The sequence below is a fragment of the Physeter macrocephalus genome, chromosome 2 (genome assembly GCF_002837175.3).
Source record: "Physeter macrocephalus isolate SW-GA chromosome 2, ASM283717v5, whole genome shotgun sequence".
In the NCBI taxonomy this organism is placed as follows: Eukaryota; Metazoa; Chordata; class Mammalia; order Artiodactyla; family Physeteridae; genus Physeter; species Physeter macrocephalus.
The window spans coordinates 105,988,226-105,994,463 of record NC_041215.1 but is presented as its reverse complement, the minus strand read 5'-3'; positions in this window follow the sequence as shown (position 1 = coordinate 105,994,463).

The following is a 6,238-nucleotide window of genomic DNA, read 5'->3' as shown; positions in this document are numbered from 1 at the left end:
TTTTTTTTTTTTTTTTGGTATGTGGGCCTCTCCCGTTGCGGAGCACAGGCTCCAGACGCGCAGGCTCAGCGGCCATGGCTCACGGGCCTGCCGCTCCGCGCATGTGGGATCTTCCCGGATCGGGGCACGAACCCATGTCCCCTGCATCGGCAGGCGGACTCTCAACCACTGCGCCACCAGGGAAGCCCCGTGCTTATTTTTAAAAAAATTTATTTATTTTTGGCTGCGTCGGGTCTTTGTTGCTGTGTGGGGGCTTCTCATTGCGGTGGCTTCTTTTGTTGTGGATCACGGGCCCTAAGTGCATGGGCTTCTGTAGTTGTGACACGCAGGCTCAGTAGTCGTGGCTCACGGGCTCTAGGGCACAGGCTCAGTAGCTGTGGCACATGGGCTTAGTTGCTCCACGGCATATGGGATCTTCCCTGACCAGGGTTCAAACCTGTGTCCCTTGCACTGGCAGGTGGATTCTTAACCACTGTGCCACCAGGGAAGCCCCAAGATTTGTGCTTTTTAAAAAAAAAAAATCTGTTCTTTTTGTTCCTAAAATATATCCCGTTTGCTTTGTACAATCAAATTACTGCCCTTGAAATAATTCTTCACTAATGGTTAGAACATTAATTTCATACACACTTTGGGTTGAACTGGTTTTGTTTTATTTATTTATTTATTTATGTGGTTGCACTGAGTCTTAGTTGCGGTTCACCATCTCCTTAGTTGTGGCACGTGGGCTCCTTAGTTGCGGCATGCATGTGGGATCTAGTTCCCTGACCAGGGGTCAAACCTGGGCCCCCTGAATAGGGAGCGCAGAGTCTTATCCATTGCGCCACCAGGGAAGTCCCACTGAACTGTTTTTTTTAAATATATAAATTTATTTTTATTTATTATTTTTGGCTGTCTTGGGTCTTCGTTGCTGTGCGCAAGCTTTCTCTAGTTGCAGCGAGCAGGGGCTACTCTTTGTTGCAGTGCATGGGCTTCTATTGTTGCCGAGCACAGGCTCTAGAGCACGTGGGCTTCAGTAGTTGTGGCTGGCGGGTTCTAGAGTGCAGGCTCAGTAGTTGTGGTGCACGGGCTTAGGTGCTCCGTGGCATGTGGGATCTTCCCGGACCAGGGCTTGAACCCGTGCGTCCTGCATTGGCAGGCGGATTCTTAACCACTGTGCCACCAGGGAAGCCCGGAACTGGTTTTTTTTTAAAGAGGAAAAAATAAGATATGTTACTCTCACTATGTCCCAACTTTGTAATTTTTATGAGATATGGTGACTTAGGTAAAATATTTTGTTTAGTAATGTTTCCTCTTAAGTTCATCTGTTCTTTTTATCTGAGTAGTGGGCTATTTCCTTTTGATTTCCAAAAGAAATTACTCTGATGTTAGTCAATATTTAACACAGTTTTTTAAAAATGGATTTGTTGAAATAAATACAATATACTTAAAATGTTGAAATCAGAAACAAAAAATAGTTTCCAAAATCATTACAAAGAGCAACTAAGTCATATTTTGCCTCTAAAAATCAAGTTGGAAAGAAGCCAAATTTTTCATTCTATGTATTTTCCCTTTTGACTCAATTTTTCTTTTTTCTTCTTCCTTTTTTTTTTTGGTTAAAAACTTCTTCTCTATCTTCTGACTTCTTTTCTTTCCCCAGTGAGAAAATATGAGTGTGGGAATTGCAGGCTTCACCAGTTTCTAATTTTATGCACTGTTTCTATTCATAGAAGGCAATATGTTGATTGCACATGTAGTCTTATTGAAAAGGCCTCTTCTTCAGAGCTACTGATATTATAATAGGGAAATTATTAGAAAAATAGGAATAGTTGAAGTTCTAAGTCTGTTGGATGATCTGCTAATGGATGGGAAATGCTTCCACTTTTTGTTACTTTGCTTTTGCACCTGAGGCAAAAGGTACCACATCCTAACAAATGCAACTCTACCATTTTTCCACCATTCCTTACTTTCACATTTTATGCCTTTTCCAGCCCTTAAGAATGTTCCAGCTACCAACGGCTTCCACAGACAGGGCTTAACTCCCTCAGATGGCAAAGAAGTTGTTTATCCCTCAACTCAGGAATTTATTCTTGGCTCGTTTGTCCATTAATTAACACAGCTGTGGAATTCTGCTTCACCCATAGTGTCCTGCTAGTGTAGGAAAAAACTGCTGTGATTCTTTTTTGGGGAAGGGAAGGAGAGAAGAGACAAAGAGTTGATGACCAAAGAATGGCCCAGGGCATGGAGGCAGAACAGATTTGCAGGTAATGTTTAATTTCTCCAAGAATTTTGTTTGAGAAACACTAGAAGACTGGTCAAAGTTCTTGTTTCCCAGCCTCTTTAATATTACTTTCAGACCAGCATCCTTCTGTTTAGTTTAAAAACTTGTTCTTCCTCTTTACTGCCATACACTAAACTCATTCACTGGTTCACTGGCTTCCCTACACTCCCAAGCTACACTGTCATCTAGAGTAACTTCAATTTTTATTTTATAACCCATCCAACACCCTAATCTTATATTGCTCTATCTCCTCATTTCTCAGGACACTTTAGCCACTCACTTCAGAGCCCTCACCCTACTCCGTGTTATCACCAAGAATTTCTCACCTCTGAAATCTTAAATTCAAGCCACACTCTTATTGGCATAACAAACCTGAGGAATGTAAGACCTCCCGGCAATAAATGTGGTTTACCTTGACTGTGATTCTCAAGGTGAGGAGTGAGGGAGAAAGGAACGAACTGCTAGGGGCATTCATCTGAATCTCAGAGGTTTGCTTAATTTGAAAACCCTCACAGGTGATTTTTTTTTTTTTTTTTTTTTGTAGGTACGCGGGCCTCTCACTGTTGTGGCCTCTCCCGTTGTGGAGCACAGGCTCCGGACGCGCGGGCTCAGCGGCCATGGCTCACGGGCCCAGCCGCTCCGCGGCATGTGGGATCTTCCCGGATCAGGGCACGAACCCGTGTCCCCTGCATCGGCAGGCGGACTCTCAACCACTGCGCCACCAGGGAAGCCCTCTCACGGGTGATTTTGATGAGCATTCTACAGGTAGCATTTCTTCTGCCTTCTCTACCTGTTATAAATCACTGAAGGAACTGCAGTAAAGATCTCCTGGGTTCAAATACTGACTCTATCACTTATCTGGGTGAGTTCAATCTCTCTTGCCTCTGTTTTTGCACCTGTGAGGATAGCATTATCACTTATTCATACTTTATAGGATCAAGTGAAAGAATAAATGTACAGTACTTGGAAGAGGGTCTGCAGCTCAATAAATGTTAAGAATGATCATCATCAACAACATTTATATGCCAATGATTTCCAAATCTCTTATCTTCAGCCTGGATTTCTCAGTGCTCCAAATCACATCAACTGCCTGCTAGACATGTTTCCCTGGGTGACTCTGGGCACTGCATACTTACATCTAAATCTTATCCTTGTTTTTTCTTTGCAAATCTGTTCCTCTTCTCCAAGGTTTTCTATCAAATCTTAAAATGATAACATCACGTCAAGTTACCCAAGTCAGAATCTAATCAGTTTCCAAAACCTGTTGATTGTATCATCTCCATTTCCATCTTTACTACCATTGATCTAATTTCCTGTCTTTCTCTTTTTTCTTCTGGACTACTGTTGCAGCCTCCTAACTTATTTCCCTCTTTTTTTTGTCTTGCTTCTTCACATTGCAAGCTGGTATTATCACTTCCCCTGATTAGAAACGCTTTATGCCTCCTACACCCCTTCACTGCCATCCTTATGCCTTTCAGGATTAAGTCCAAATTTCTTAATATGGTTTACTAGACTTTCTGTGAATGGGCCCTTACTTTCCTTTCTGGCGATTTCTTCTAGCTCCTACTTTCCACACCATGTTCCTACTATACAGAGGTGGTCATGCTTGCTTCTTTACCTCTTGTCAATTGTCTAGGCCAGGAAAAGCTTTTACTTCCCTTCCTCTACCTCAAAATATGGTCTTTGGACTACTAGAGGACCTGGGAGTTTTTCAGGGGGGTCTGCAAGTTCAAGACTATTTTCATAATAATATTAAGACATTATTTGTTTTTTTCCACTATGTGGACATTGGCACTGATAGTGCAAAACCAATGGTTTGTAAAACTGCTGGCATTTTAGCATGAATCAAGAGAGTGACACCAAATGTACTAGTATTCATCATATTCCATACTGTGATGCACTTGAAAAAAAAGTTTCACCTGAGAATGTCCTTGATGAAACAGTAAAAAATTAATTATGGTAGGCTAATTAATGGCCTTCCAAAGATGTCCACTTCCTAATCCCTGAAACCTGTGAACATGTTACTTCACCTGGCAAAAAGGATTTTGCTAATGTGATTTTTTTTTTTTTTTTTTTTTTTGCGGTACGCGGGCCTCTCACTGTCGTGGCCTCTCCCGTTGCGGAGCATATGCTCCGGACGCGCAGGCTCAGCGGCCATGGCTCACGGGCCCAGCCGCTTCGCGGAATGTGGGATCCTCCCGGACCGGGGCACGAACCCGTGTCCCCTGCATTGGCAGGCGGACTCTCAACCACTATGCCACCAGGGAAGCCCCGTGATCTTTTTTTAAATTGGATTATAATTGCTTTACAATGTTGTGTCAGTTTCTGCTGTATAACGAAGTGAATCAGCTATATGTATACATATATCCCCTCCCTCATGGACCTCTCCCCCCCATCACACCCATCTGGGTCATCACAGAGCACCAAGCTGAGCTCCATGTGCTATACAGCAGGTTCCCACTAGCTATCTGTTTTACCCATGGTAGTGTATATTTGTTAATCCTAATCGCACAATTAATTCCACCATACCCTTCCCCCCCCACCACCGTGTCCACATGTCCCTTCCGACCCTCGGTCCTCCGAGGGTCCCTCCCCATCCCTGCTGGTCCCCTCACAGTGGGTGGGCCCCTCCTGAGCCTGGGAACCCCTCCCCTCCCCCGGCTGCCCCTCATGGGCACCAGTACTGTCCCGCCTCCACTTCTCCTACCCCCCCTCGCTCCCCCCCACGTCCTACCCAGTCGCACGGGGGTTCCTCTCATCCCCTTAGGTGTCCTAGGTCCCCCACCGTGCCTGGTAGGTGCCCTAGTTGTGAGGAGATGCGAACTCTGCATCTGCCTACTCCGCCATCTTGACTCCCTCCTGCTAATTTGATTTAAGTTAAGCATTTTGAGATGCGGTGGTTATCCTGGATTATCTGGGTAGTTCAATGTAATCACAAGAGTTCTTATAAGAGGGAGACAGAAGGGTCAGAGTCAGAGGAGATGTGACCACAGAAGCTAAGGAGAAGGAGAGGGAGAAAGGGAGAGAGGGAAGGTGGGAGGGGAGGAGGGGAGTTATTAAAGATCCAGCAGGCCCTGATGATGGAGGAAGGGGCCATGAACCAAAGAATGCAGGTGGTCTCTAGAAGCTGGAGAAGTAAGAAAATAAATTCTCCCCAGTAATTCTCTGGTGGTCCAGCAGTTAGGATTCTGAGCTTCCACTGCAGGGGACACGGGTTCGATCCCTGGTGGGGGAAATAAGATCCCACAAGCAGTGCAGCCTGGCCAAAAAAAAAAAAAAATCTCCCCTAGAGCCTCCAGAAGCACCTTGGCCCAGCAACGTCTTGATTTTAGGATTTCTGACTTCCAGAACTGTAAGATAATAAATGTGTGTTGTTGTAAGCCATGAAGTTTGTGGTAATTTGTTATAGCAGCAATAGGAAACTAAAACACTAATTTTGCTAAGTTTTAATGCTTGATTTAATATTTAAAAAATATTCTATGTGAAGAAAAGCAGTCATTTCTTCTCCATAAGATTGCTATCTTGGGACTTCCCTGGTGGCGCAGTGGTTAAGAATCCGCTTGCCAGAAGGCCTAAATAGACATTTCTCCAAAAAAGACATACAGATGGCCAAGAAGCCATGAAAAGCTGCTTAACATCACTAATTATTAGAGAAATGCAAATCAAAACTACAATGAGGTATCACCTCACACCAGTTAGAATGGGCATCATCAGAAAATCTACAAACAACAAATGCTGGAGAGGGTGTGGAGAAAAGCGAACCCTCTTGCACTGTTGGTGGGAATGTAAATTGATAGAGCCACTATGGAGAACAGTATAGAGGTTCCTCAAAAAACTAAAAATAGAACTACCATATGACCCAGCAATCCCACTACTGGGCATATACCCAGAGAAAACCATAATTCAAAAAGACACATGCACCCCAATGTTCATTGCAGCACTGTTTACAATAGCCAAGTCATGGAAGCAACAACCTAAATG